The sequence below is a fragment of the Capricornis sumatraensis genome, chromosome 1 (assembly GCF_032405125.1).
Source record: "Capricornis sumatraensis isolate serow.1 chromosome 1, serow.2, whole genome shotgun sequence".
Taxonomy (NCBI): Eukaryota; Metazoa; Chordata; class Mammalia; order Artiodactyla; family Bovidae; genus Capricornis; species Capricornis sumatraensis.
Window position 1 is genome coordinate 191,438,927 of NC_091069.1, and position 14,359 is coordinate 191,453,285.

Consider the following 14,359-nt stretch of genomic DNA (forward strand, 5'->3'; position numbering starts at 1 on the left):
AGTCATGTCCAACTCTTTGCAACCCCATGCATCGCAGCACACCAGGCCTCCCTGTCCATCACCAATTCCCAGAGTTCACTCAAACTCATGTCCATCGAGTCAGTGATGCCATCCAGCCATCTCATCCTCTGTTGTCCCCTTGTCCTCTTGCCCCCAATCCCTCCCAGCATCCGAGTCTTTTCCAATGAGTCAACGCTTCGCATGAGGTGGCCAAAGTACTGGAGTTTCAGCTTTAGCTTCATTCCTTCCAAAGAACACCCAGGGCTGATCTCCTTTAGAATGGACTGGTTGGATCTCCTTGCAGTCCAAGGGACTCTCAAGAGTCTTCTCCAACACCACAGTTCAAAAGCATCAATTCTTCGGCACTCAGCTTTCTTCACAGTCCAACTCTCACATCCATACATGACTACTGGAAAAATCATAGCCTTGACTAGATGGACCTTTGTTGACAAAGTAATGTCTCTGCTTTTCAATATGCTGTCTAAGTTGGTTAAAACTTTTCTTCCAAGGAGTAAGCGTCTTTTAATTTCATGGCTCCAGTCACCATCTGCAGTGATTTTGGAGCCCCAAAAATAAAATCTGACACTGTTGCCACTGTTTCCCCATCTATTTCCCATGAAGTGATGGGACCAGATGCCATGATCTTCGTTTTCTGAATGTTGAGCTTTAAGCCAACTTTTTTATTCTCCTCTTTCACTTTCATCAAGAGGCTTTTTAGTTCCTCTTCACTTTCTGCCATAAGGGTGGTGTCATCTGCATATCTGAGGTTATTGATATTTCTCCCGGCAATCTTGATTCCAGCTTGTGTTTCCTCCAGCCTAGCGTTTCTCATGATGTACTCTGCATATAAGCTTTTCTATTAAGGCTCTTCTAATCATCTTCCCGGAAATCCCTTCTTCCCCTGAACTCCTAGTGCTCTTATTGTTGCTACAGTTTCAGAATGTCAACTGAATTGTTGGTATGTCCCATCTTTCACATGGGTTATTCTCTCTTTAAAATTAAAAAGCTTCTTTTGATTCTGAAAAATCCCCACAACTCTCAGAGCAGGGTATGACAATGTGATGCTCAGAACCAACTCAGAGCCCCATGGGGGAGCACTGACCCACCTGTGACCTCTACTGACCCTGCTGGGTCAGTTCTCACCCCTGCCTCTATTTCGTCACCTGCCTCTTAATCTCCAGCCCTAATACCTCTCTCTACCCAAACATTTCCTTTACTAGTTCCCAATTCTCTCAGGCAGCAGGAACCCCAAATGACATTTGATTTGTCATGTTTTTCAGTTTTATTTCATAATCCTCTCATTCACAAGGCACAGAACTCTCTTAGGGGATAGGGACCAGGTGGGTTCAAAGGCCTGTCCTTGGAAACACCATCTTTCCAGTGACAATTCTTAAAGTTCAGTGCAATCTATCATGCAAAGCTCCTTACTTTGGGTGATTTTTCTCTCAGGACTCTGATATTCTTCAACAGTGCCCCAGCAGTCCATCAGTTATGACGGTCAAGGTCTCAATTTCAACTGCCAAGAGCATTCAAATTCTTTCTCATGGAGCACCTGGGCACCAGGCCAATCAGATGGTCATTGTGTAACCCTGAGAATTCCGTGGCAATTAGGAAGAATGCTTTTCCACCTAGAGCACAGGGAGGACCCTTTGAGGAGGGGAGGGTACCCCTCAGGCCAATGAATTAGAATCTTGGTGCTGACCTATTCCAAACCTTCCAACCAAGGAATGAAGTTCCTGGGAAATTAGGGTAGACCGGTTTTCAGTGGGGGTTCCTAAAGTCACATTGTACTGAGCAATACTTGACAGAATACTTATTTAATAAGCGGTTTGCTACTTTTAAAAAATTTGGCACAATGAAAACGATCATGTGACCCAATATATATCTGAAAGAAAACAACACTTATTCAAAAAGATACATGCATCCCAATGTTCAGTGAAGCTCTATTTACAGTAGCTAATCACTGCAGATGGTGACTGCAGCCATGAAATTAAAAGATTCTTACTCGGAAGAAAAGTCATGACCAACCTAGATAGCATATTGAAAAGCAGAGACATTACTTTGCCAACAAAGGTCCATCTAGTCAAGGCTATGGTTTTTCCAGTGGTCATGTACGGATGTGAGAGTTGGACTGTGAAGAAAGCTGAGTGCTGAAGAACTGATGCTTTTGATGGTGTTGGAGAAGACTCTTGAGAGTCCCTTGGACTGCAAGGAGATCCAACCAGTCCATGCTAAAGGAGATCAGCCCTGGGTGTACTTTGGAAGGAATGAAGCTAAAGCTGAAACTCCAGTACTTTGGCCACCTCATGCAAAGCGTTGACTCATTGGAAAAGACTCTGATGCTGGGAGGGATTGGGGGCAAGAGGACAAGGGGACGACAGAGGATGAGATGGCTGGCTGGCATCACCGACTCGATGGACATGAGTTTGAGTGAACTCTGGGAGTTGGTAATGGACAGAGATGCCTGGCATGCTGCAATACATGGCATCGCAAAGAGTCAGACACAACTGAGCGATGAACTGAACTGACTCAAGAGATGGAAATAGCCTAAGTGTCCACGAACAGGTAAATGGATAAAGAATATATAGAATGAATATAAATATATAATGGAAAACTACTCAGCCATAAAAAAGAATGAAATTTTGTCATTTGCAGCTACTTGGATGGACTTGAAGAGCATTATGCTAAGTGAAGTCAGGCAAAAGTATATAAACACTATAAGTTATATCACTTACATGTGAAATCTAAAAATACAACAAACTGAATTTAACATAAAAGAAGCAGACTTACAGATGGAAAGAACAGACTAGTGGTTACCAGAGGGGGTGGGCAATATAGTGCTGGGGTGGGGTAGTAGGAGGTATAAACTATTGGGCATAAAATAGGCTCAGGGCTGTATTCTACAACATGGAGAATATAGCCAACATATTTCATAATAACTGTAAATAGACATTAACCTTTAAAAATTACATAAAAATTAAAAAAAGTTAAAGTAGCTCAAAAAAGAAAGCCATAGTAAAGAAAAGTTTTTTAAAATTTGTTTTAATACTAGACAGCTTTGTTGAAAAGGTGCATTGGCCAATTCTTATTAGCATTTCTGTTGTTTTTTTAATGTCTGTCTTCATTGGGAGACAGTGTTGACTCTAACAATTTGTGTGCATTTGTGGTCACCCACCCCTTACAGGTTGCCTTGAACAGCTTTGTTTCTCCCCCTGTGATGGGATATAAGCTCTAACAATAACCAGTCTCCCATTTATTATTGCTGAATAATTCCTTCTCAGTGGCTTTATAATAATAATAATATTTTAAGAAAAGAATCCATATTGTTCTGTTTGGCTCTTTTGAGATTCTTAGTATCTCATTACATCAGGGGAGTCTTTGTTTCCTCAAGGTAAAAAAAACAAAAAACAGAAACCCACATGCTACTGGCCTTTTTATTTAGCTGCCACAATACCAGCAGTGGGAGAGTCACTGTGAGAAGGAAGCAATAGTAACATGGATCACTTCACGTTAAAATGTGGTACCTAATTATTGTTTTTAGGGGCAGTTAATAAGTGGTACTTATAGGTGATTAAGTATATTTGGGTTTGGAAGACCAATGGGGTGAGAAGAAAGCCACTCAGCTTAGTAACAGTGTGGAGTGAGAGAGTTTGAGTACTGCATCTGCCTACATAGTCCCATCCCACCCCACCCACAGTGCCTTCTCGTGAGTTTGACAATGGGCTGAGGAGGCCTGGGAACCACCCAGCCAATAGAGCCCATTCACAAAGGACAACCTGAGTTTGCTATGTGTCATCACAGATGCAGCTTAGCATCCGTGGAGAACAAAAAAGATGTTAAGTGTATTTACAGCTGGTGATGCTGAATAGAAGGTCCCTGAAGATGTCAAATATCAGGAGTCCTTACCCTACAGCATGTATTATACCAGATACTAAGGATGAAAAGGTAAATAATAAGCTTCCCCAGCCCCTGGGAAACTCCACCTTGCAGTGAAGATAGACCCATATACACCGCTATAGATTTAACAGTTGTGTCCCCCCCAAAATTCATATATTGAATTCTAACCCTCAAACTGATGGCATTAGGAAGTAGGGTATTTGAGAAGTAATTAGGTCATGATGGTGGAACCCTTATGAATGGGATTGGTGTCCTTAAAAAAAAAGCCCCAGAGAGCTGCCTTCGTCCCTTCCACCATGTGAAGATACAATGAGAAGTCACCGGGGAGAAGGCCCTCACTCAACCATGGTGGCACCCTCATGTTCCAGCCTCCAGAACTGTGAGAAATGAATGTCCATTGTTTGCAAGTGACCCAGTCTGTGGTATTTTGTTATAGGAGCCCAGATGGTTTGACATGCATTTCACTGAAAAAGCACAATGATGAGGAATGCTTTGGTGGTCTAATGGTTAGGACTCAGCCCTTTCACTGCCAGGGCCTGGGTTCAGTCCCTGGTCAGGGAACTAAAATCTGGCAAGCCATATGGTGTGGCCAAAAAACCAGAAAACTAACCCACAAAGATGTATTAAAGCAGAGGTATAAACAAAACATTGTGGGAGCACGAAGATGAGAATAACTAATCCTGGCCAGTTTGGAAATATTGAAGGGGAAAGAGGAAAAGGTTCTGTGAAGGAAAGGACATTTGAACTAGGCTTTCAAACAGGAAGAAGAGTTCAGCAGGTAGAGGATGGACCCTTCCCCAGAGGAAGCAACATAGCAATGAAAGATCTGGTTTATATATACAACAGAATATTATTCATTCATAAAAAGGAATGAAGCATGGAGGGCTTTTCAATATTCTATTATGGATCTATATTGCTCTTCAGAAAAAATTATTTGTTTTAATGAAAAAAGAAATGTGCATTGATTTCTTAAGAAGGCACTATAAACATATCCATCAAGATTTTTTTCATTAAAATTTTAGCCCAATAATTTTTCTCCCAAGAGCTAGTGTTACAGACACAGAAACCAGGATTAAAACATGTTGAATGATCGCCCACTATGTGCCAGGCACCCAGGCGTGGGACCCCAGTCATACACAAGGCCAGGCCTCAGGAAACTCAAAAAAACAGGTTAGCAAATTTTATATAGAGGTCCGTCATTTCCATCAGGATCATCTAGAGGGCCTTTTTAAAATTTCTTAAAAGCTACCTCCCTCCACTTAAACCTACTGCTCAGGATCCCCAGGGTGGAAGACAGAAACCTCTGGCTTAAAAACTGCATGGGTGGCTGATATTATCAGCCTGGAACTAGCCTCAGAGCACTATTAGTGAGGTGGTTCATGGCCATGTCCTTTGAATACCGAAAAACTGCAAACTAACTATAAAGAAAGCTGAGAGCAGAAAATTGATGCTTTTGAACTGTGGTGTTGGAGAAGACTCTTGAGAGTCCCTTGGACTGCAAGGAGATCCAACCAGTCCATCCTAAAGGAGATCAGTCCTGGGTGTTCACTGAAAGGACTGATGCTGAAGCTGAAACTCCAATACTTTGGCCACCTGATGCAAAGAGCTCACTTCGACCCTGATGCTGGGAAAGATTGAAGGCAGGAGAAGAAGGGGATGACAGAGGATGAGACGGTTGGGTGGCATCACCAACTCAATGGACGTGAGTTTGGGTAAACTCTGGGAGTCGGTGATGGACAGGGAGGCCTGATGTGATGCAGTCCATGGGGTCACAAAGAGTCGGACACGACTGAGTGACTGAACTGAACTGAAGGGCTATGGAAGTTCATATAATTGAATGGGACTTGAAAAAAACAGGTTAGCAAATTTTATATTTAGTATAATCACACTTTTATTAATAAAATATACATGGAAAGAAAAAAATATATGACTAGAAGAAAACTGGTGAAAATAGGAATACCAATATCCATTATCTTATAAAATCTATTAATATTTTCTATTTTTCAGTTCAGTTGCTCAGTCATGTCCGACTCCTTGTTACCCCATGAATTGCAGCACACCAGGCCTCCCTGTCCATCACCAACTCCTGGAGTTCACTCAGACTCACGTGCATCGAGTCGGTGATGCCATCCAGCCATCTCATCCTGGGTCGTCCCCTTGTCCTCCTGCCCCCAATCCCTCCCAGCATCAGAGTCTTTTCCAATGAGTCAACTCTTCACATGAGGTGGTTTAACTTCCCTGAATTTTTCAAAATTCTCTATAAATGAACACACATTGCTTTAATAGAAAAATAAATTACCTTTTGAAACAACAAACAAGGAATTATTATCCCTCCCCAGTGGCAAAACTCACAGGAAAGCAGGATACTATGGCGGCAAAAACACTGGCCTCTTTCTCCAATGTAGGCCTTACGTGTTTGCAAGTCCTTGGTTTACAGGAGGCAGGACTTTATGAAATAGGTTTCATGATCCTCATTGTGTAGATGGAGAGGAAGTCTTAGAGAAATCCATTCACCTGTTATTCAAAAGATGCTTGCAGCACCCATGAGTCAGTCAGTCATAGAGAGACCAGGGCTCTGCTCTCCCAGTCAGGATCCCACAGACTGGTCATTCAACAGGCAGATTTGCTCAAAGCTGAAGAGTGGCAGAGCCAAGATGTGGACCCACGTCCTTCTGCTTTCAGGACTCAGATTCTTTTCAACAGAGCCCTGGGTTTCCTAAGCACAGATTCAAGATACATTATACTATTTTAGGGCCCCCAAAGCAGGCACGGAAGGTGTATGGCCACACTGTTCAGGCTTTCTTATCTTTAACTCATCCTTTGCAATCACCACCCACCATCGCTGCACCCAGGGTTTCCATCTTTCATCAGAGGTGGGGAGAGTGAATGAATAAAAGTGGAAGAATTTTTCTCTACATCTATTTTCATCATGTGACTCTAATACTCAAAATTTGTTCAAGGGTTGCCCATTGCCTACAGGCACGGTCATCCAAGGCCCTCCCCTGACTGCCCCTGTACTCCTCCCACCCATCCCATCCATGAGTCCCGCTCCCATCCAGTACGTCCCTGCATCAGTCCACTTACTGAGCTACACCTCTTTATCAGCTCCATGGCTTTGGACATCCTACTTAATAACATTAAATTCCATTTCCCCGTTATAAAATGCTTTTTTAATTAATTTGTGTTTAATTGGAGGATAATTGCTTTATAATATCCTGTTGGTTCCTGCCATACATCAATATGAATCAGCCATATGTATATGTATGTCTCCTCCCTCTTGAACCTCCCTCCCACCTCCCACCCCATCCCACCCCTCTAGGAATTGTATCTCATCAGGACTTTTTAAATATTTATTTATTTATGTATTTGGCTGTGTTGGGTCTGAGTTGTTGTATGCTGGATCTTCGTTGTATCACATGGGATCCTTTCCATGAAGCACACAGACTCTCTAGTTGTGGTCTCTGGCCTCAGTAGTTGCTACTCCCAGGTTTAGTTGCTCTGTGGCATATGGGATCTTAGTTCCCTGACCAGGAATGGAACCCCATCCCCTGCAAATTGAATTATTTTCTTTTTTAAGAAAGAGATTTATTTATAGGTTTATTTATTTATCTGGTATTTATTTATATTAGAGCTTAGGATCTGGCTGCACAATTCCTCTTTTCACAAAGAAATTTCAGAAGAATCTGTCTCATTTTGAGTTTCTTCATATCCACAGAGTGCAGGATGAGTTCTTAACCATTGGACCACCAGGGAAGTCCCTATCTCATCAGAATTTATTAAGAATTAAATAAAATGTTTCCTATGGACTGTGCAAGGTCCCAGCCCAGAGTAAAATAATCTGTAATGTTAATTTATTGCTATTATTATGGTTGTGCCTGTTGTTTTTTGCTTTTCCCTTCCCGTATCTTTATTTACACCTTTTCCTTCCTCTTCCTCATAGCCCAAACCTAAATCATTTAATTCCCAGGTCCTAGCTGAAAGCCCTACAGGCAATCCTAGCCCATAGGAAATACTCCCTCCTCTGAATCCCTTTTGTACTGACAGCAACGTTATAGTGAGAGTTGCAGGACAACCTAGTGACTAAAATCCTCAGGCTCAGGTGTCAAAGAACCTGAATTCAAGTCCCTGCTCTACTGCTCACCAGTTGCAAGCAAGTTTCATCTCCCAGAGTTGGTGTCCTCTCACTTTGGGCTGACCTGGAGAGAAGACAGCAGACATGCCTGCCACCCTCACCCTAAAGTCTGCTGGGCATTGTGGCAGGGCTGTCAGAGTCCTGTCCCCCAGCCCTGAGATGCATCACTAGGCATTTTCGAGATGGGGCTGCCTAGGGTTTATCAGGGATAGTTAGATATTTAGAGGCTGGAAATTCCCAGGCAAAAACAACCACCAGTCCTTTGAAATCACATCGCCAAAAGTCAATCACAAACTTGTAGTGCCATTGTAGCACTAAGTCCTAAACTGAAAATTACTGTGTTACAATGAAGTAGCCTCCAGCAGCTTTGCCTCCATGATAAAGGCCCATGGCCTTTAATTACTTCAGAGAACACTTTGGTGACAAAGAAAGCAAGATTAGTTAAAAGTTTTGTCTGAAAAGGCTTAGGTTCCAAATGGGATTTATTCTATCTCCTACTAAGACTTGCCTAAAGTTTATGTCTTGCCTAAAGCCTCGTGCACACAGTAGGTATACATGTGCTCAGTCATGTCCAATCTTTGTCACCCCATAGACTGTAGCCCGCCAGGCTCCTTGGTCCATGGAATTTTCCAGGCAAGAACACTGGAGTGGGTTGCCATTCCCAACTCCAGGCGATCTTCCCAACCCAGGGATGAAACATACATCTCTTGCACCCCGTGCATTGGCAGGCAGATTCTTTACCACTGCACCACCTGAGAAGCCTATGGTAAACAACATATGCTAGAAATTTATTTAAGCATTAAAAGTCATTTATCATTAATTAATTAATTTGAAAGGGATGGCAAAATTGGCATCTTTGACTGAATAGAAATTTCAGCTAGAAATACATTCCCCTTTTTGAAGTTTAACTGGGATAGAAAAAAAAAGAGACAACCTCAATGTCTATCAATGGAGAAATGAGTAGGTGAGCTGGAATAACCCCACACAAAGAAATACTATGCAGACTCAAATATGCACTAACTTGGAACAATCTCCAAGAAACATTTTAAAACTAAAAAAAAAAAAAGTTTCAGAAAGAGATATTTCTATTTCTATTTATTTTTTAAATCTCCAAAGAATATATTTGTATGTAAATGTGAAAGGAAATTCAAAAAATACAGAGAAAACTTCTGACAGTCAGTCGCCACTTACCTTTTAGGGAGGGGAAGACAGAGTGCATGATTGTATGTGAAGTGAAAGAGCTGAGATGGGTGGGAATGAAAATATTCATTTAACCTTTCACAATAATACAATAGTTGTATATCATCTACATAATAAAAAATATACTGTCAAAGGGGAATAAGCAATTTAAATTTTGTTAGAAGTAATTTTAGACATGATTCAGGCAAAAACATATTTGCTAAAGTATGACCAACAGAGTAAAGAAATGATTTCACATTCTTTATTTTCCTCTGTATGTATGTGTGTATGTGTTTTAAAAGCTGATTTCCTTTAGGTCATTCTGTTTACACTGCCACTTCACTCTGCCTTATCTGAGAATAAATTCCATGGCTAATGTGTTTTTAAAAATTAGAAGGTTTCCTTACTTAAAAGCCACCAATCACCAGGATTGACGCTAACAAGTATACTGAGCAAAATCTGATTTAGGTGGAATGGCAGGTCCAGGAAATGAAAATTTTGCATCACACAGCATTTCGGAACATGACAGTAGTCACTTAACAACAGAGGTCCCTTTATCTTTCCTAAGGAGAGCATTCTAGGGTGGAAGTTGTCTAATTGTTCCAGGACATCCAGGTGAAGCCAGGCTCTATTCACCTGAGCCACCCCTTTCATTGTTCCCTTGAAGGCTTACCTGCCAGCACCGTGGTGGTTCTACCTGCAGTGGCTTAGCGGCCGGCCCCGGGGGCTGTTTCTCATAGTCTGCGTGCTGCATCTTGCCCTGAGACCCTGAGGAGGCTTTGTGATATCACAACTTTCAGACAGACAAGCTGCTAAAGTAAACAGCAGGGGAGAACAGGCCAGGCCACACACCTAAAAGACACCTACATTTCAAACATTAGCACATGTCAAGATGGTTTAAGATCGATTAAAATAGTCTCAATGCCATCAGAAGCCTCATTTGCCATCCCCTGAATGAGTTTCTCTTTCTTTTCCCCACTTCTTCAAAACACCGGTAACCAGAGAGCAATTGTCTTAGAAATCTCAGAAATCCAAGGGCAATGGCAGTGTCCCAACTAGAATGCTGTAGGACAGCAAGGAGAAAACATGCCACCAAACATAAAGCAATCAACTGCTTCACAGAATATCTAACATAGTCATAAAGATGGGGAAATGCGTTTTAGATACCAAAAGATAGTAACATTATCAAAAGGAGATTTGAGCAGTTTTTTGTACAGGCTAGTTTTAGAAAGTATTTTCATCTGTCAGATAAATTTTAAACACCAAAATATGATTTTGTTTGAGTCCAAAATTCAGGAAGAGGTTGTTTTCATACATGATGGTGGTATATGGCTCTGACTTCAATGGAAGGGAAGGTTGGCAATTATCCAAACAAATCAGATTTTTAAATCTGAAGAAGGGGAACTTCCCTGGTGGTCCAGTGGCTAAGACTCTGTACTCCTAATGCAGGGGGCCCAGGTTCAATCCCTGGTCAGGGAACGAGATTCCACATGCTGCAACTGAAAGTTCACATGCAAGTAATTTAAGATCTTGCATGCCACAACTAAGACCCAGTGCAGTCAGATATTTAAGTAAGCGTTTTTTAAAAAATAAAGTCAGTTTTTCTCACCCCTCAGGTGAAACAGGATCGCTAGATTAGATTGGAGTTGGGAACAGGCATATCTCAAAGAGATTGTGGGTTTTGTTTCAGACTACTACAGTAGAAAGAATATTCTAATTAAAAAGTCACATAAACAAAAGTTAGTTTAGAAAAATTTTGAGTAAGGTGTTATTAACAGATTTCTGCTAACTTTTATCTGTTTTTTACCAGTGTCTTTAATTCCATTTTGCTGTGAATGATTATTTGCTCAGTTGTATACTGTGAGAGTCCCTTGGACTACAAGGAGATACAATCAGTCCATTCTGAAGGAGATCAGTCCTGGGTGTTCTTTGGAAGGAATGATGCTGAAGCTGAAACTCCAGTACTTTGGCCACCTCATGTGAAGAGTTGACTCATTGGAAAAGACTCTGATGCTGGGAGGGATTGGGGGCAGGAGGAGACTACAGAGGATGAGATGGCTGGATGGCATCACCGACTCAATGGACGTGAGTTTGGGTGAACTCTGGGAGTTGGTGATGGACAGGGAGGCCTGGCGTGCTGCAATTCATGGGGTTGCAAAGAGTCGGATACAACTGAGCGACTGAACTGAACTGAACTGAACTGATACTGTGGAAATACATAGGAACACAGATTAGAGTGAGTATATTTTGCTTTTCCTTTCTTTGAGATCTTTTTAATTTGGCATGTAGCTCCTTCTGCCTGCCCCTTACCTCCATAGAGGTCTCCAGACAGCACTTCTTGACTAAATTTGGGGCTGTCTCTCTCAGCATTCATTCTTCCTATGAGAAATGCTAAGAGAACACTCTAGTCTTCCCCTGTAACAATTCTTACACTAAACCTCACTTTCAAGTGTAAGATCTCCAATGAAACTCTAGGCATGGTTATGAGAACACTGGGTGATCAGATTTCCATTCTGGCCTGCTTCTGGCTTGATTTGATTAAAGTCCACTCAGACTGTACATCCAGAGTCTTACTTTCACATTCTTCCACTGCCATTTAATCCTTAATTTCCTCTTCTGCTGGAATGCTTCGTGCTGAATGATTGGATTAAACTCACAACACTTCAGGATGTACTCAATCAGCTTGGTGGTCCAAGACTCCTTTAATTGATAAGTGCCTTTTCCATATTTATCTATGTTAAATGTTGCCTCCTTCTTATTTTCCTTAGTTAATACAAGCTATTTGCAAAGAAGACAGAATTTTGCTGAAGAAGGTCTGTCTCTTTTTCAGGGAAGGAGATGCTGGGAGAACACCCCTTACACTAACTTTTTTTTCCCCAAAACAAGCATTGAATCTATTCTTTGTCCCCAGCTTTCATGAACTTTTTGTCTTTTCTCTCCTTTAGATCTGTGTATATTCTCAACACCTGTCTCTCTGGGAAGCACATATCCCGTTTCTTCAGCTCACCAGAAGTAGACATATATATTATTTCCCTGAGGGTTAAAGAAAGCTATCAAAACTTGGCAACATATAAAGTAAATACCCACTAATTGCAATACATTCATTTAAATCAGGTCTTTATCCTCCTTAGGCATTGTAGTAGGTGGCTTCCTTTGAAGTCTTGTTGAATTGGTCCAAAATTACCTTGCCTGAGGCGGAAGGCTATTTGGAACATTTGTTCTGAACCGATCCCCAAAGCAGTAAATCTTAGCCTTGGTAACGGCTCACATGCCACAAAGAGGAAATGTCCTGGGTAGGGCATGGATCCAGGCTTAGATCCCCCATTGTATGCAAAGAAAAGAAAGAGAAAGGGAGAGATAACTGCACAACTCTCAGGGATATAATGCTATTGTACTACTCTGATGATGTTATAAACCACAAACCCTATATGTTACTGAAATACATAACCAAAAGCCTGCCAGAGAATTGCTTTTCTCTTTTTCCTGCTGCATCCATGCATGTATGCATCTCTCATTTAACAATGATTTTGTTAGTGTTACGTGTTTGTTTGCTTGCTTGCTTGCTTGCTATAATTGCAAGTAGCTTATACCCCTCATTATCTTAAACTCATCCAGGGAATTTTATTTACCTATATGAGAGAATCCTGTTCCATCAGCATCAAGATATCGATATCATAACTTTCATAGACTCCCATCTTCCCCACAAGCCCACTGATAACCTGATGCAAACGATCATGCTCTGAGGTCTTCGGACATAGTCAAGCCTTTGTTTAGGCTGCATTTCATGCCTCTACTATGTACATAAAACAACTTCCAAGTTTTTCCAGTCTGTTGCAAGGCTTTGCTTCTGTTATATCAGAAACTACTGTGCAGTAGGCAATGTGAAAGTGAAAGTCGCTCTGTCCTATCTGACTTTTTGCCACCCCAGGGAACTATACAATCCATGGAATTCTCCAGGCCAGAATACTGGAATGCGTAGCCTTTCCCTTCTCCAGGGGATTTTCCCAACCCAGGAATTGAACCAGGGTCTCCTGCATTGGGGTGGATTCTTTACCAACTGGGATATCAGGGAAGCCCACAGTAGGCAAAGAGCTATCTGAACGTGGAGCAAATGATTCTCCAGTTAATTGTCATGAAGACAGCCTTCAGCCATGCCCTTTTTGACTAAGGGTGGGATCTAAATCAGGTTGTGGAGCATTTATACATTGCATGACTTAGAGCCATGTGAAAGCATATCACGGGACACACTGGGGAAGAACAAGTCATTCAAATGATGCTCCAGTGAAATCTCATCTTTGGATGATGGTAGAGTGAATAAGGGAGAAGGCAATGGCACCCCACTCCAGTACTCTTGCCTGGAAAATCCCATGGATGAAGGAGCCTGGTAGGCTGCAGTCCATGGGGTCACCAGGAGTCAGACACGACTGAGCGACTTCACATTCACTTTTCACTTTCATGCATTGGAGAAGGAAATGGCAACCCACTCCAGTGTTCTTGCCTGGAGAATCCCAGGGACAGGGGAGCCTGGTGGGCTGCTGTCTCTGGGGTCGCACAGAGTTGGACACAACTGAAGCGACTTAGCAGCAGCAGCAGCAGCAGAATGAATAAGAATTATGAACCTCATCACAGTATAAGCTAAAGGAGTTCAGCTGAGTTAAAATGAGGGAGTAAAGCAAGGAAGAAGGTGACAAGAGATTTAGTAAGCAGGTGATTTTGCTCCATAAAAAGGGAAATTTCTCAGATGCTGGAGAAGGGAGATTGTAGAGAATGGGATGGCATTGTGCAGCAGAACAGGGGAATCATTCATCCAGATTAGAGCAGGCAGCAGATTCCAGAAGAATGAATCCAAGAATATGAACTTGATTGAGTACCCAATATGCTTAAATATACTGACAAAAGATTTAGACAAGCAGGGAGCGTGTGAAGATAAATTAGTATTAAAAATCTAGAAAAGTAACCCAAACTTCAAAAAGAAATTAAAAAGCTAAATGAAAAGCAATTATTATCAGCTTCAGAGAAGACTAAAAGGTATGAAAGATGCTATGAAAAGAAATAAAGAATATCTTTACTCACTACTAGGATCTTACTACTTGTGATCTCCATAATATATTAAGTTAAATGCTTTCATTTCTCTAAGAATACACATTTGAT

The 14,359-nt window shown here is 41.6% G+C and overlaps 1 non-coding gene across 1 annotated transcript; it reads left to right on the forward strand.

Annotated features, from left to right (window-relative positions):
- The first annotated feature begins 10,614 nt into the window (after positions 1 to 10,614).
- Positions 10,615 to 10,687, forward strand: TRNAR-CCU (transfer RNA arginine (anticodon CCU)). Its single transcript has one exon. It is a non-coding gene; the product is annotated as a tRNA-Arg (tRNA).
- The last annotated feature ends 3,672 nt before the right edge of the window (positions 10,688 to 14,359 follow it).